Source organism: Dunckerocampus dactyliophorus, chromosome 4 (assembly GCF_027744805.1).
Source record: "Dunckerocampus dactyliophorus isolate RoL2022-P2 chromosome 4, RoL_Ddac_1.1, whole genome shotgun sequence".
Classification (NCBI taxonomy): Eukaryota; Metazoa; Chordata; class Actinopteri; order Syngnathiformes; family Syngnathidae; genus Dunckerocampus; species Dunckerocampus dactyliophorus.
Window position 1 is genome coordinate 32,363,992 of NC_072822.1, and position 16,993 is coordinate 32,380,984.

General features: G+C 49.9%; 4 non-coding genes and 2 pseudogenes across 4 annotated transcripts; 3 read left to right on the plus strand and 3 right to left on the minus strand.

Annotated features, from left to right (window-relative positions):
* Positions 1-1,051: 1,051 nt before the first annotated feature.
* Positions 1,052-1,177, minus strand: LOC129180567 (U1 spliceosomal RNA; annotated as a pseudogene).
* A 1,378-nt stretch (positions 1,178-2,555) lies between these two features.
* On the plus strand, positions 2,556-2,746 carry LOC129180620 (U2 spliceosomal RNA). Its single transcript, XR_008570246.1, has one exon. It is a non-coding gene; the product is annotated as a U2 spliceosomal RNA (small nuclear RNA).
* Positions 2,747-4,725: 1,979 nt separating this feature from the next.
* LOC129180565 (U1 spliceosomal RNA) lies at positions 4,726-4,889 on the minus strand. The gene has a single exon (XR_008570196.1). It is a non-coding gene; the product is annotated as a U1 spliceosomal RNA (small nuclear RNA).
* A 1,378-nt stretch (positions 4,890-6,267) lies between these two features.
* Positions 6,268-6,458, plus strand: LOC129180605 (U2 spliceosomal RNA). The gene has a single exon (XR_008570231.1). It is a non-coding gene; the product is annotated as a U2 spliceosomal RNA (small nuclear RNA).
* A 1,979-nt stretch (positions 6,459-8,437) lies between these two features.
* LOC129180550 (U1 spliceosomal RNA) lies at positions 8,438-8,601 on the minus strand. Its single transcript, XR_008570181.1, has one exon. It is a non-coding gene; the product is annotated as a U1 spliceosomal RNA (small nuclear RNA).
* A 6,802-nt stretch (positions 8,602-15,403) lies between these two features.
* LOC129180666 (U2 spliceosomal RNA) lies at positions 15,404-15,619 on the plus strand (annotated as a pseudogene).
* The last annotated feature ends 1,374 nt before the right edge of the window (positions 15,620-16,993 follow it).

Below are 16,993 nucleotides of genomic sequence, written 5' to 3' on the forward strand. Positions count from 1 at the left end.
CTCTGGAGTGAGGTTGCTTGTGTCTTGGAGGCTGGAGTGCTACTGTTGCCCTTCTTCTGCCAGTGTCTATTGCTGCAGTGGTGGAGATAGGTGTAAACGGGGAGGTGATGTCGACTCATACCAGGGTCTCTTCCGGAGATAACCTGAGGGTCTGAATCTCATTAGTGAAGTCTGTGGAGCTGTGGACATGGGGTGGGGTACTGCCAAGCAGTGGGGCCAGAATGGTGGCTGGGTATTTGGCAATACTGACCGTGGAAGAGTCGAATCTGCTGGCAACAGGCCTGAGTGGACCTCCCGCCTTGTGAATTTTGGGCAGTCCGTAAATGCAAGGTGTGACTTCTCCGGGATGCAGGCGGTAGGTAGCACGTGTGACACTCTACACCGTCCTCTTTTTTCCCGGCCTCTGAAGACATTCCGTGATCTTCTTGTATTCACCGGTGGGATTGCTCTTCGGTCGTTCGTGTTCAGTGTCGTCACCGAGCAGAGCCGTTAGGTTGGCCTTGCGAGCTGCGGTTTTGAGGATGACTCTGCATCTTCCCTTGTCTCCTGGTAAGCTCGCCGTGTCATGGTTCTTCTTCAAGGGTCTCGCTGCTTTCCTTACTTTCCTTCCTTCCTCCAAGACAGGAAGATCGGAAGCAGTTACCATGGCGCTGGGAAGGCTGCTGACGAGAACGACAGCAATTTGATCTGCTTCGGCTTCAGGTCGATGGTTGTTTCCGACGACCGAATTGGTTGCTGTGTTGAGGTCCACTGTGGGGAGCGGTTCCGGTGTGCCGGTAAAGTTGAGTTCACTTGGCCGACACAGCTTTCTCTGTCCGGGTGAGAATGCTACTGGAGAAATTCTTATTTCACTTTTCCCGCCTGAGTGCAGGCGAGCCTTATTGCTGGGTGGTTGTCATCCGTGGTCGTACAGACCTTCCCAGTAGGCGTTGGAAGTTCTGGGCTCGTCATTCCCCGCTCTTGCGCAAACGGGGATGTGGCCGCAAGCCCAGAAGCTTTGCGCAAGACTGCACCTGCAAGTTGTTTTAAACACGCCATCAGGGGAGAGCGCGAACGCAGTCGAGATTCCCACATTTGGGGAATTCGCAGGGGTCAGCTCAACCCATGTGCAATGGCTGAGCCTCGCCCTGGGTGAACCACCTTCTTGATCATGGTATCTCCCCTGCCAGGTAAGTATGAGTTGGACGAGTCTCACTCAGACGAGACTCTCACACACGCAGCATGCTAAGTGGTGGTGTCATCGGCTGCTTCACAACAAACACACGCACTGGACCTGTGTCCAAGTTCAGCATCTGCCCTTGCGCTCGACGGACGCCACACGTTCGGAGGCAGCTCCTACAGCCACGACCGGCCTTGTGATTTTGGACGCTCTGGCCTTCTGGACACTTCCCGGTGGCGTCTCGCCTTCACATCTTTCCCCTGACGCCGCCGTCTCTGCGGTCCAAATGTCAGAAAGTAGAGCAAAAGTGAAGGGCAACAGACAAAGGAAATCTGACATTGTTGTTACCAGAGTTGTTACTTCATTAGCCAGAAGTTTGAGTGCCGCAGCTAGTTTCCACGCAATCTTCTGACGCCGGAGCAATGCATTATGGGAATGCGTTCTGTATTATGCCGCGTCGGCGCTCTCCCGCGATCACATGCACAAGCCAAATGACACTGAAATACTTTTGTAGTTGCTCATACTGGCGATAGGATTAATAAGGACAGTACTCTCGTTATGTCAAAGAGTGAGGCTGTGTTGCACATTCCACTCTTGTGGCTTCATGCTGAGCAAAGACAGCGACAGCAAGTGGCATAGTCCAGTTGCTGCAGGCATTCCACGGGGAGACTGGAGTACTGAGTCCACGTCACTGTTTCAAACATATTCACATTGGACTGTGGCCTCCATTGTGTGCTTACCGAGGACTATTCTGATGTGGCTGAGTAAAATCAGTTTATTGCCGCTTCATGCATAGACCGACGTGCACCGCATGAGCTTCAATAACGAATGGGTCACGAAACACTGGTTTCATATTATGGCTGCAAAACAACACAGGTGCATCTTTTTATTGTTTACAATGTGCGCGCGGGGTTGTCGTTTGGCATCAAAAGTCTTTGGTTCGTTATCTTTCGTGCTTCCGAATAAGTCTCGGAAACGATAGCTCAATTTCAACAGTTGAATGCACCAGGAAGAATGATACACAGCTGCGGGGACTCGTCTTCTAAGCGGGTGCAGGAGCAAGTCCGAGGCACTTCTGGTCAGACGTCTTTTACCTAGCTTTTACCTCCTGTCCTATGCCTCTATGTGTGCCCCGGTGGTCTTAGCTGCTTGGAGCCGCTCGATAATGAGTGTGCAAAAGGGTGTGGAAAAGAAAAGCCAAGGCCGAGTGAAAAGATACAGCGAGTCCACAAGTCTGCTCCGGTCACACTATCTAACATGTGCCAAGAGAGGCGCCTATATGCAACTACATCTAACAGCGTGTTGACGTTTGAGGTCGTCGTGAGTCAGTGTGTGCAACCGGGACTTTAGCTTGTTTTGTCAGAAATGACATGCTCCCCTCTGAGCTTTCAATGCTATCGCTTCTCGGCCTTTTGGCTAAGATCAAGTGTAGTATCTGTTCTTATCAGTTTAATATCTGATATGTCTCCTATCTGGGGACCAAATATTAAATTGCTTTTTGGGACATGGAGCTGAGCTCGGGGCTTGCGCCGTCCGCTCCACGCATTGACCTGGTATTGCAGTATCTCCGGGAGCGGTGCACTTCTCCTTCTCATGTTGACAGCAAAGGCAGCTTCACGCAGGTCGTTTGACAGCATCCGGCATGTTTTGCCCGATACCGTGCGATGCTCACCAAAGACCAATGAAAGTGTTTACGTTTGGTGCCACCCGAGCAGGTGGCGGTACGCTGTGGAAAATATGCCCTGCGACAGTGTCTGCGCCCTCCGTGGACCCTCTTTGCCTCCCCAGCAGCATCAACACCTTACAAAGGGAGCACAATGCATAAAGCAGCGTGTTCTCCGGCCATGCCTCCTGCACTCTTCCACCGGCTCCTGATACTCGGGTCTCTTGCGCACTTCCCAGGGGCCAGCGGGTGTCGCAGTGATCGACAGCTGGGTGGAATCTGACAAAATGGTCTCGTCTGGTGGAAGCCTTCCGAGTTTCCTCGACAAACCAACCAAGTAAGGGACCGCGGCTTTCCGCCCTCTGTTTTGCTTCTCGCGGTCAGGTGTCGTGGCCCTTCCTTTGCTGGATTTGACATAGAGCCACTTTGGGATAGCCACAGGTGGTTAGAGCCTGTAAAATGCGTGTCTGCTCCTTCGGTTAGGGCTATTTTCTGCTCTGTTGTTTGCGGCTCTGACAGCTCCTAGCTTGGGTTCCAGTGTGCGAAGGCGGTACAAGCGTAGGAACGGGCCAGCGCGGGTAGGTTTACCGTAGACCTCAATGTTGAGGCTTCCATCCATCCCCGGCCGCACTTCACAGTCCGAAGATTGGCAAACCCGCGTGTCATCCACACATCGGAAGCAGTGGCTGTCTTTAGTTCCTGTGCAGGATCCCCGTAGTTTTCTTTCCACGTCTTCCATGTACACGATAGCCACAATGGCTGAGAGCGGTGAGCCCACGGCAGAGCCATGTCTTGGCCTGTAGAAACACATACGGAATTGCAAGCATGTGCCCTTAAGGCACATTTGCAGGAAATCATATACTTGCTCTGGAGTGAGGTTGCTTGTGTCTTGGAGGCTGGAGTGCTACTGTTGCCCTTCTTCTGCCAGTGTCTATTGCTGCAGTGGTGGAGATAGGTGTAAACGGGGAGGTGATGTCGACTCATACCAGGGTCTCTTCCGGAGATAACCTGAGGGTCTGAATCTCATTAGTGAAGTCTGTGGAGCTGTGGACATGGGGTGGGGTACTGCCAAGCAGTGGGGCCAGAATGGTGGCTGGGTATTTGGCAATACTGACCGTGGAAGAGTCGAATCTGCTGGCAACAGGCCTGAGTGGACCTCCCGCCTTGTGAATTTTGGGCAGTCCGTAAATGCAAGGTGTGACTTCTCCGGGATGCAGGCGGTAGGTAGCACGTGTGACACTCTACACCGTCCTCTTTTTTCCCGGCCTCTGAAGACATTCCGTGATCTTCTTGTATTCACCGGTGGGATTGCTCTTCGGTCGTTCGTGTTCAGTGTCGTCACCGAGCAGAGCCGTTAGGTTGGCCTTGCGAGCTGCGGTTTTGAGGATGACTCTGCATCTTCCCTTGTCTCCTGGTAAGCTCGCCGTGTCATGGTTCTTCTTCAAGGGTCTCGCTGCTTTCCTTACTTTCCTTCCTTCCTCCAAGACAGGAAGATCGGAAGCAGTTACCATGGCGCTGGGAAGGCTGCTGACGAGAACGACAGCAATTTGATCTGCTTCGGCTTCAGGTCGATGGTTGTTTCCGACGACCGAATTGGTTGCTGTGTTGAGGTCCACTGTGGGGAGCGGTTCCGGTGTGCCGGTAAAGTTGAGTTCACTTGGCCGACACAGCTTTCTCTGTCCGGGTGAGAATGCTACTGGAGAAATTCTTATTTCACTTTTCCCGCCTGAGTGCAGGCGAGCCTTATTGCTGGGTGGTTGTCATCCGTGGTCGTACAGACCTTCCCAGTAGGCGTTGGAAGTTCTGGGCTCGTCATTCCCCGCTCTTGCGCAAACGGGGATGTGGCCGCAAGCCCAGAAGCTTTGCGCAAGACTGCACCTGCAAGTTGTTTTAAACACGCCATCAGGGGAGAGCGCGAACGCAGTCCCCCACTATCGCAAATTATGCAGTCGAGATTCCCACATTTGGGGAATTCGCAGGGGTCAGCTCAACCCATGTGCAATGGCTGAGCCTCGCTCTGGGTGAACCACCTTCTTGATCATGGTATCTCCCCTGCCAGGTAAGTATGAGTTGGACGAGTCTCACTCAGACGAGACTCTCACACACGCAGCATGCTAAGTGGTGGTGTCATCGGCTGCTTCACAACAAACACACGCACTGGACCTGTGTCCAAGTTCAGCATCTGCCCTTGCGCTCGACGGACGCCACACGTTCGGAGGCACCTCCTACAGCCACGACCGGCCTTGTGATTTTGGACGCTCTGGCCTTCTGGACACTTCCCGGTGGCGTCTCGCCTTCACATCTTTCCCCTGACGCCGCCGTCTCTGCGGTCCAAATGTCAGAAAGTAGAGCAAAAGTGAAGGGCAACAGACAAAGGAAATGTGACATTGTTGTTACCAGAGTTGTTACTTCATTAGCCAGAAGTTTGAGTGCCGCAGCTAGTTTCCACGCAATCTTCTGACGCCGGAGCAATGCATTATGGGAATGCGTTCTGTATTATGCCGCGTCGGCGCTCTCCCGCGATCACATGCACAAGCCAAATGACACTGAAATACTTTTGTAGTTGCTCATACTGGCGATAGGATTAATAAGGACAGTACTCTCGTTATGTCAAAGAGTGAGGCTGTGTTGCACATTCCACTCTTGTGGCTTCATGCTGAACAAAGACAGCGACAGCAAGTGGCATAGTCCAGTTGCTGCAGGCATTCCACGGGGAGACTGGAGTACTGAGTCCACGTCACTGTTTCAAACATATTCACATTGGACTGTGGCCTCCATTGTGTGCTTACCGAGGACTATTCTGATGTGGCTGAGTAAAATCAGTTTATTGCCGCTTCATGCATAGACCGACGTGCACCGCATGAGCTTCAATAACGAATGGGTCACGAAACACTGGTTTGATATTATGGCTGCAAAACAACACAGGTGCATCTTTTTATTGTTTACAATGTGCGCGCGGGGTTGTCGTTTGGCATCAAAAGTCTTTGGTTCGTTATCTTTCGTGCTTCCAAATAAGTCTCGGAAACGATAGCTCAATTTCAACAGTTGAATGCACCAGGAAGAATGATACACAGCTGCGGGGACTCGTCTTCTAAGCGGGTGCAGGAGCAAGTCCGAGGCACTTCTGGTCAGACGTCTTTTACCTAGCTTTTACCTCCTGTCCTATGCCTCTATGTGTGCCCCGGTGGTCTTAGCTGCTTGGAGCCGCTCGATAATGAGTGTGCAAAAGGGTGTGGAAAAGAAAAGCCAAGGCCGAGTGAAAAGATACAGCGAGTCCACAAGTCTGCTCCGGTCACACTATCTAACATGTGCCAAGAGAGGCGCCTATATGTAACTACATCTAACAGCGTGTTGACGTTTGAGGTCGTCGTGAGTCAGTGTGTGCAACCGGGACTTTAGCTTGTTTTGTCAGAAATGACATGCTCCCCTCTGAGCTTTCAATGCTATCGCTTCTCGGCCTTTTGGCTAAGATCAAGTGTAGTATCTGTTCTTATCAGTTTAATATCTGATATGTCTCCTATCTGGGGACCAAATATTAAATTGCTTTTTGGGACAGGGAGCTGAGCTCGGGGCTTGCGCCGTCCGCTCCACGCATCGACCTGGTATTGCAGTATCTCCGGGAGCGGTGCACTTCTCCTTCTCATGTTGACAGCAAAGGCAGCTTCACGCAGATCGTTTGACAGCATCCGGCATGTTTTGCCCGATACCGTGCGATGCTCACCAAAGACCAATGAAAGTGTTTACGTTTGGTGCCACCCGAGCAGGTGGCGGTACGCTGTGGAAAATATGCCCTGCGACAGCGTCTGCGCCCTCCGTGGACCCTCTTTGCCTCCCCAGCAGCATCAACACCTTACAAAGGGAGCACAATGCATAAAGCAGCGTGTTCTCCGGCCATGCCTCCTGCACTCTTCCACCGGCTCCTGATACTCGGGTCTCTTGCGCACTTCCCAGGGGCCAGCGGGTGTCGCAGTGATCGACAGCTGGGTGGAATCTGACAAAATGGTCTCGTCTGGTGGAAGCCTTCCGAGTTTCCTCGACAAACCAACCAAGTAAGGGACCGCGGCTTTCCGCCCTCTGTTTTGCTTCTCGCGGTCAGGTGTCGTGGCCCTTCCTTTGCTGGATTTGACATAGAGCCACTTTGGGATAGCCACAGGTGGTTAGAGCCTGTAAAATGCGTGTCTGCTCCTTCGGTTAGGGCTATTTTCTGCTCTGTTGTTTGCGGCTCTGACAGCTCCTAGCTTGGGTTCCAGTGTGCGAAGGCGGTACAAGTGTAGGAACGGGCCAGCGCGGGTAGGTTTACCGTAGACCTCAATGTTGAGGCTTCCATCCATCCCCGGCCGCACTTCACAGTCCGAAGATTGGCAAACCCGCGTGTCATCCACACATCGGAAGCAGTGGCTGTCTTTAGTTCCTGTGCAGGATCCCCGTAGTTTTCTTTCCACGTCTTCCATGTACACGATAGCCACAATGGCTGAGAGCGGTGAGCCCACGGCAGAGCCATGTCTTGGCCTGTAGAAACACATACGGAATTGCAAGCATGTGCCCTTAAGGCACATTTGCAGGAAATCATATACTTGCTCTGGAGTGAGGTTGCTTGTGTCTTGGAGGCTGGAGTGCTACTGTTGCCCTTCTTCTGCCAGTGTCTATTGCTGCAGTGGTGGAGATAGGTGTAAACGGGGAGGTGATGTCGACTCATACCAGGGTCTCTTCCGGAGATAACCTGAGGGTCTGAATCTCATTAGTGAAGTCTGTGGAGCTGTGGACATGGGGTGGGGTACTGCCAAGCAGTGGGGCCAGAATGGTGGCTGGGTATTTGGCAATACTGACCGTGGAAGAGTCGAATCTGCTGGCAACAGGCCTGAGTGGACCTCCCGCCTTGTGAATTTTGGGCAGTCCGTAAATGCAAGGTGTGGCTTCTCCGGGATGCAGGCGGTAGGTAGCACGTGTGACACTCTACACCGTCCTCTTTTTTCCCGGCCTCTGAAGACATTCCGTGATCTTCTTGTATTCACCGGTGGGATTGCTCTTCGGTCGTTCGTGTTCAGTGTCGTCACCGAGCAGAGCCGTTAGGTTGGCCTTGCGAGCTGCGGTTTTGAGGATGACTCTGCATCTTCCCTTGTCTCCTGGTAAGCTCGCCGTGTCATGGTTCTTCTTCAAGGGTCTCGCTGCTTTCCTTACTTTCCTTCCTTCCTCCAAGACAGGAAGATCGGAAGCAGTTACCATGGCGCTGGGAAGGCTGCTGACGAGAACGACAGCAATTTGATCTGCTTCGGCTTCAGGTCGATGGTTGTTTCCGACGACCGAATTGGTTGCTGTGTTGAGGTCCACTGTGGGGAGCGGTTCCGGTGTGCCGGTAAAGTTGAGTTCACTTGGCCGACACAGCTTTCTCTGTCCGGGTGAGAATGCTACTGGAGAAATTCTTATTTCACTTTTCCCGCCTGAGTGCAGGCGAGCCTTATTGCTGGGTGGTTGTCATCCGTGGTCGTACAGACCTTCCCAGTAGGCGTTGGAAGTTCTGGGCTCGTCATTCCCCGCTCTTGCGCAAACGGGGATGTGGCCGCAAGCCCAGAAGCTTTGCGCAAGACTGCACCTGCAAGTTGTTTTAAACACGCCATCAGGGGAGAGCGCGAACGCAGTCCCCCACTATCGCAAATTATGCAGTCGAGATTCCCACATTTGGGGAATTCGCAGGGGTCAGCTCAACCCATGTGCAATGGCTGAGCCTCGCCCTGGGTGAACCACCTTCTTGATCATGGTATCTCCCCTGCCAGGTAAGTATGAGTTGGACGAGTCTCACTCAGACGAGACTCTCACACACGCAGCATGCTAAGTGGTGGTGTCATCGGCTGCTTCACAACAAACACACGCACTGGACCTGTGTCCAAGTTCAGCATCTGCCCTTGCGCTCGACGGACGCCACACGTTCGGAGGCACCTCCTACAGCCACGACCGGCCTTGTGATTTTGGACGCTCTGGCCTTCTGGACACTTCCCGGTGGCGTCTCGCCTTCACATCTTTCCCCTGACGCCGCCGTCTCTGCGGTCCAAATGTCAGAAAGTAGAGCAAAAGTGAAGGGCAACAGACAAAGGAAATGTGACATTGTTGTTACCAGAGTTGTTACTTCATTAGCCAGAAGTTTGAGTGCCGCAGCTAGTTTCCACGCAATCTTCTGACGCCGGAGCAATGCATTATGGGAATGCGTTCTGTATTATGCCGCGTCGGCGCTCTCCCGCGATCACATGCACAAGCCAAATGACACTGAAATACTTTTGTAGTTGCTCATACTGGCGATAGGATTAATAAGGACAGTACTCTCGTTATGTCAAAGAGTGAGGCTGTGTTGCACATTCCACTCTTGTGGCTTCATGCTGAGCAAAGACAGCGACAGCAAGTGGCATAGTCCAGTTGCTGCAGGCATTCCACGGGGAGACTGGAGTACTGAGTCCACGTCACTGTTTCAAACATATTCACATTGGACTGTGGCCTCCATTGTGTGCTTACCGAGGACTATTCTGATGTGGCTGAGTAAAATCAGTTTATTGCCGCTTCATGCATAGACCGACGTGCACCGCATGAGCTTCAATAACGAATGGGTCACGAAACACTGGTTTCATATTATGGCTGCAAAACAACACAGGTGCATCTTTTTATTGTTTACAATGTGCGCGCGGGGTTGTCGTTTGGCATCAAAAGTCTTTGGTTCGTTATCTTTCGTGCTTCCAAATAAGTCTCGGAAACGATAGCTCAATTTCAACAGTTGAATGCACCAGGAAGAATGATACACAGCTGCGGGGACTCGTCTTCTAAGCGGGTGCAGGAGCAAGTCCGAGGCACTTCTGGTCAGACGTCTTTTACCTAGCTTTTACCTCCTGTCCTATGCCTCTATGTGTGCCCCGGTGGTCTTAGCTGCTTGGAGCCGCTCGATAATGAGTGTGCAAAAGGGTGTGGAAAAGAAAAGCCAAGGCCGAGTGAAAAGATACAGCGAGTCCACAAGTCTGCTCCGGTCACACTATCTAACATGTGCCAAGAGAGGCGCCTATATGTAACTACATCTAACAGCGTGTTGACGTTTGAGGTCGTCGTGAGTCAGTGTGTGCAACCGGGACTTTAGCTTGTTTTGTCAGAAATGACATGCTCCCCTCTGAGCTTTCAATGCTATCGCTTCTCGGCCTTTTGGCTAAGACTGCGGTCACCTCCTACGGGTGGGGAATTGTATGCTTTTGTGGCATAGGATTCTGCCAGTCATTGGGAGGACATTCTTGGCACTTTACAGTGCATTATAACTTTATTGTTTTCACAGCAACTAAAGGTAAGTAAATTTTTTCTAATTGGTTTTTAGTTATTTATCTGTTGTTTTAATTGTATTTATTGCATACTTTTTTTCATTTTAGCTGGTGGTGCCTCCATCATGTCGGCTAGCCATGCCGGTATGCGGAGGCACCACAGCGTGCGTTTTACACTCAAGCAAGTGGATGGTGAAGAAGTTGGAATGTCCAGACTGGACTTTTCCCGGAAAATCATCCAACAGACCCTGAAATTCAAACCGGAAGATCTGAATTGCATTTTGACACTGCCTTTTCACAAAGGCTTTGATGTAAGTTTTCAGTCTGCTGCAACTCTGAGAGATTTTTGGCAAAGGTATGAGGATGCTAAACCCCAGTTGTCTGTGTTCAATGTGGAAAAACTGACTGACAATGCTGCTAAAACTGTTATTGTCCGAATGTTTAATGAGACAGTGACCGCAGACGACATTTGTTTTTGGCTGGGAAGATATTGCACGGTTAAAGGCCAGGCTATGAAGGTGAGAGACGAAGACGGCATCTGGAATTGTGCCTGGAGGGTCCCCATCCAACAATGGCAGGACCCTCAGGGCTTCCAGGGCCTGAAACATCTCCCATCGATGATAGTTCTGGGAGAAAACCGAGGCTACATACACTACCAGGGTCAGCCCAAGCTCTGCCGCAAGTGTGGAGAGCACGGGCACCTGGCAGAGGCATGTCAGCAGACTGTGTGTCGAAAATGTAGAGAAATTGGTCACACTTTTGAACAATGTACCAATGGCAGAAGGTGCAACCTCTGTGGAGATTCAAATCATCTCTTCAGAGACTGCCCAAAATCATTTGCCAACAAGCTGAAGGCTGGGAAAGGAAAACAAAATGAGGAAATAGGAGAGGAAAATGTGAGGGCCCAAAAGGCCTCTGAAACTGTTGAAAATTCAAATCTCCCGCCAAAACCTGTGATTGGAGGAGAGGAATCAGGTGAGGCGGGAGAGAGGGCGGAGCCTACAGAAGCCCAGGAAACCACGACTCAAAGTGGCCTGTTGCCAAGTGAGGGGTGCACTCACCTGGACAGCAGCCAAGAAATATCAGAGAGTGTGGAAGAAGACACCATTCCAAATGCCCAAAAGGCCAAAAGACTTGCTTCAGAGCTGTCTTCTGACTCTTCTCTATTATCAGAAAAGAGGGGAAGGCCAGAGGTCCTCTCAGACAGTTCTATGGAGGAGCCGCGGGTCTTCCCCTCAGGCTCACCAAATGAACTGTCCTTTTTAAATATCGTTTTGCAGTCAACCCCAAGGGCGAAGAGGACTTTGAATGATAGACTCCAGGAAAGACCGACACCCAGACGCCGACAGGGAAGGGAGCCCCTCCCCCTCCAGCCCTCACCAACTGGAGTGAAGGAGGAGCTTCATTCACAAGATATTTCTTAGTCACAGTTTAAATTTTAAGTTGTTTTTTTATTCATTTATTTATTTATTTATTTTTTTAGGCCCTTTTAGTTGTTTATTGGTTTAAAAAAAAAAAAAAAAAAAAAAAAAAAAAAAAAATCATACTTGTGACTCTCACCTTCTCCACCATCAATGTGAGAAGTGTGAAGTCGAAAGTTAGAGCTCAGAGTGTTTTATCCTTCCTTCAAACTTTTAAGTCAGATGTGTTTCTATTACAAGAATGTGGTTTACCCTTTTTAAAAAGCTACAAACAGTGGGAGGAAATGTGGCCACAAACATCCTTATGGAGCGGGTCAAATGAGAACAAAAATGACGGAGTGGCCATTTTAATCAACAACCCCCACGTTACGGTGAAGGGGAGCACCGTGGTGAGAGAGGGACGAGCACTATCAGCACACTTGACTTTTATGGGACAGGATTTTAACCTCTTAAATATTTATGGTTTTAACGAAAAAAATGAAAGGTATGATTTTTTAGAAAACTTGCAGTCCCACATGTTAGGCCGGGTACCTATAGTGGTGGGGGGGGATTTTAATTGCATTTTAAGCAGGAAAGACAGAAGGGGGGCGGGAGAAGATTTTAAAGTTGATAAAACATCGGTTTTATTACAAGCCATGAGTAGGGATTTCAAACTGCACGATTGTTATAAAGCCATGCATCCTAGAGAGGAGGGCTTCACCTGGTTCAGTGGCGACAGCACCAGAGCCTCTCGCATAGATTACATATTCACACGGGATTGGCCACCTACTGATGCTAGATTGACCCCTGTCTTTTTCTCTGATCACCTGATTCTCTCCTGCACTCTCTCACTCCCCTCGGGTGTGGTAGTGGGAAGAGGTCCGTGGAAACTGAATTGCTCCCTGCTGGAAGATCAAGACTTGGTCAGTCAGTACAGGGAGCGGTTCAAGGACTGGCAGACCCTTCAAGACTTGCATGTTTCACGAGCACAGTGGTGGGAAATGGTGAAGTTAAGGACCCGGCTTTTCTTTCAACAAGCAGGACGGAAAAAATCTTACAAAGAAAAAAGATACATGATAGGACTGCAAAAACGCTTACAACGTTATTTTAACTTAACACTAAAAGGGCTGAATTTCAAGGAAGAAATCAAGCAGGTAAAAAATGAAATGGCTACTCTAGAAAAAATCAAAAGTAAAGGTGTTATCTTAAGGAGCAAGGAAAAAGAAATAGAAGAAGGGGAAAAATGCACCCGCTATTTCTTTAAAAAAATCCTAAGCAAGCCAGGAGGTATTTTAAAATTACAAAATAAAGAAGGGCGCATAGTGGAAACAACAACTGAAATAAATGAAACAATAGAACGCTTTTATCAAGAACTCTATGCAACTAAAAATACAAAGCCTGAAGCTATTTTAGAAGTTTTAGGTTTTATTGAAAAATCAGTGAGCGAAAATGTGCTTTTAAAACAGGATTTTACTCTCAAAGAGTTAAATAAATGCGTCGTGGCTTTTAAGAAGGGGAAGTCCCCAGGTGAGGATGGGCTCCCCTTGGAATTTTATTTAACTTTTTGGGATATTTTAGCACCAGAGTTACTCGCTGTTTTTAAGGAATTTGAACAAAGTAGCCGACTACCTGACAGTTTTAGAGTAGGGATAGTGACACTCCTTTATAAGACAAAAGACAAGACCGATCTTAAAAATTGGAGACCTATTACCCTTTTAAACTGTGACTGCAAAATTTTTAGTAAACTTTTAGCGACACGTATGTCCATGTTTTTAGATGACTTGATTGACCCGGATCAAACCTGTGCCATCCCAGGGAGGAAGATCACAGACAGCCTCATGCTGATTCGTGACACCATCTGTCTTGCGAGAGACAGAAACATTCGGTTAGTAGTCCTAAATTTAGACTTTGAGAAAGCCTTTGATCGGGTCTCGCACCAGTACCTTTTCAGGGTACTGCAAAGAATGGGTTTTCCGGAAAGATTCGTAGCGTGGGTGGGACTGCTGTACCGGGATATTACCAGCAAATTTGTGGTAAACGGGAATCTGACAAAAGCAGTCCAAATTAACTGCGGTGTCCGTCAGGGATGCCCGTTATCTGCCCTCCTGTATGTTTTATGTATAGAACCTCTGGCACAGATTTTGAGAAGGGACAGATGGATTAAAGGGGCGACTATTCCAGGGGGACTCGTACCAAAATGTATTTTATATATGGACGATTTGAACATTTTATGCACGGATATTTTATCTGTTAAAAGAGCACTGGACCTGACTGACTTTTATGGACGGGCCTCTGGGTCAAAACTCAATAGAGAAAAGACCCAAGCCCAGTTTTATGGACCCTGGACGGAATCGGAGAAGACGGGACTTCCCCTGACTGTGACACAGACTGACCAAAAAATACTGGGAATTAAATTTGGCAAGGACGGGGGAGGTGAAACAAATTGGGGCGACGTGGTAGGGAAAGTTAGGCAAAGACTGGGGTTTTGGGGACTGAGACAGCTGACCCTGGAAGGAAAGGTTTTAATCATAAAAGCTGTGATTTTACCTTTGCTTTTATTGATCAGCTCTGTTTTTACCCCCAAAAGAAACGTTCTTTTAGACCTGGACCGAGCCATTTTTTACTTCCTTTGGGGCTCCAAGTGGGAGAGAGTGAGGAGAGAAGTCATGAAAAAATCAAAAGGAAAAGGAGGAAAAGGAGTGCCAGACCTCCAAATATTCCTTGGAGCGAGATACACGTCCCTACACCTGATGAGTGCGATGAGCCCATCCAGTAATCCCAAAACAAAAGCGCTGGCACGATACTGGATGGGCTCCTACTTAAGACGGCTCAAACTGATCCCCTTAGATCAAACTGTACCTGTTTCCTTTAATTTACCACCAGCATATGCTTTTATAAGGACCTTTTTAAGACATTTTAATCTGGAAAAAGAAACTTTTGACGTTTTAAAAAATCATCGCTCTGTCGTTTCTGTTGTGCAGGAGCGGGATCCAGTGAGTCCAGTGCGCGGGCTCGCACTTGGCGAGCCCACAGATGTTTGGCGCAACGTCAACCACCCGGCTCTCCCAAACAGACTCCGGGACCTGGCATGGATGGTGGCCCACGAGGTCCTCCCAGTCAGGTCCGTTATGCACTCCCGAGGAATGGCAGCAAACTCAACTTGTCCCCGACCGGGTTGTGGCGCCCCTGAGACGGTGAGGCATCTCCTCTGGGAGTGCAGTGCTGCCAGAGACCTGTGGGCGACAGCCGGCGACCTAAATTTCCCGGACTTGCCAGCAAGGGAGGTCCTAAACGCACAGCTCGTGCTCTATGGGGCGAGCCACCAGAAGTTAAACTGCAAGGAGTTTGAAAAGCAGTGGCTCGCCCTCGCCGCCATCAAAGACGCCATCTGGACCTCCCGCAACTTGCTGGTAAGGAGGCACAGACAGACCCCCCCCGTGGCTGTGATCCGAATGGCTGCAGCGACTCTGACAGCTGCAAGCGGCGGGCCAAGGACACAGTCACAAAGAAGAGTCGTCTGTGCCCACCCGGAGGTGGCACCCGGAGCTTCACAGCAAAGGTCTCGGCAGCGACGGCCTGGCTCTCCGGGAGAGGAAGGAGGGAGAAATGAAGAAGGATGAGGGCCTCGGGACGTCCTGGCAGCGTCCTGGAGAATTACTGTCTGGGAGAGTGGGGTGAACTCACTATTGATCAGGACTCACTGCACTCCTGTGCAACAGACGACACTGAAGCTTATTATGACTTTTTAAAATGGTCTGTACAAATTTTACACATTTTGCTGCCTGCAACACTTTTAATTTTACAGAATTTTTACTGATTTTATTTTTACTTAAATTATTGGTGTTGTAAATAATTGAATTTTAAAAGGCATCTTTAAAAAAATGTTTTGAAATGTAGTAAATTTTTTGTAACAGTGACAATAAACACGTTAAAAAAAAAAAAAAAAAAAAAAAAAAAAAAATCTGTTCTTATCAGTTTAATATCTGATATGTCTCCTATCTGGGGACCAAATATTAAATTGCTTTTTGGGACAGGGAGCTGAGCTCGGGGCTTGCGCCGTCCGCTCCACGCATCGACCTGGTATTGCAGTATCTCCGGGAGCGGTGCACTTCTCCTTCTCATGTTGACAGCAAAGGCAGCTTCACGCAGGTCGTTTGACAGCATCCGGCATGTTTTGCCCGATACCGTGCGATGCTCACCAAAGACCAATGAAAGTGTTTACGTTTGGTGCCACCCGAGCAGGTGGCGGTACGCTGTGGAAAATATGCCCTGCGACAGTGTCTGCGCCCTCCGTGGACCCTCTTTGCCTTCCCAGCAGCATCAACACCTTACAAAGGGAGCACAATGCATAAAGCAGCGTGTTCTCCGGCCATGCCTCCTGCACTCTTCCACCGGCTCCTGATACTCGGGTCTCTTGCGCACTTCCCAGGGGCCAGCGGGTGTCGCAGTGATCGACAGCTGGGTGGAATCTGACAAAATGGTCTCGTCTGGTGGAAGCCTTCCGAGTTTCCTCGACAAACCAACCAAGTAAGGGACCGCGGCTTTCCGCCCTCTGTTTTGCTTCTCGCGGTCAGGTGTCGTGGCCCTTCCTTTGCTGGATTTGACATAGAGCCACTTTGGGATAGCCACAGGTGGTTAGAGCCTGTAAAATGCGTGTCTGCTCCTTCGGTTAGGGCTATTTTCTGCTCTGTTGTTTGCGGCTCTGACAGCTCCTAGCTTGGGTTCCAGTGTGCGAAGGCGGTACAAGTGTAGGAACGGGCCAGCGCGGGTAGGTTTACCGTAGACCTCAATGTTGAGGCTTCCATCCATCCCCGGCCGCACTTCACAGTCCGAAGATTGGCAAACCCGCGTGTCATCCACACATCGGAAGCAGTGGCTGTCTTTAGTTCCTGTGCAGGATCCCCGTAGTTTTCTTTCCACGTCTTCCATGTACACGATAGCCACAATGGCTGAGAGCGGTGAGCCCACGGCAGAGCCATGTCTTGGCCTGTAGAAACACATACGGAATTGCAAGCATGTGCCCTTAAGGCACATTTGCAGGAAATCATATACTTGCTCTGGAGTGAGGTTGCTTGTGTCTTGGAGGCTGGAGTGCTACTGTTGCCCTTCTTCTGCCAGTGTCTATTGCTGCAGTGGTGGAGATAGGTGTAAACGGGGAGGTGATGTCGACTCATACCAGGGTCTCTTCCGGAGATAACCTGAGGGTCTGAATCTCATTAGTGAAGTCTGTGGAGCTGTGGACATGGGGTGGGGTACTGCCAAGCAGTGGGGCCAGAATGGTGGCTGGGTATTTGGCAATACTGACCGTGGAAGAGTCGAATCTGCTGGCAACAACAGGCCTGAGTGGACCTCCCGCCTTGTGAATTTTGGGCAGTCCGTAAATGCAAGGTGTGACTTCTCCGGGATGCAGGCGGTAGGTAGCACGTGTGACACTCTACACCGTCCTCTTTTTTCCCGGCCTCTGAAGACATTCCGTGATCTTCTTGTA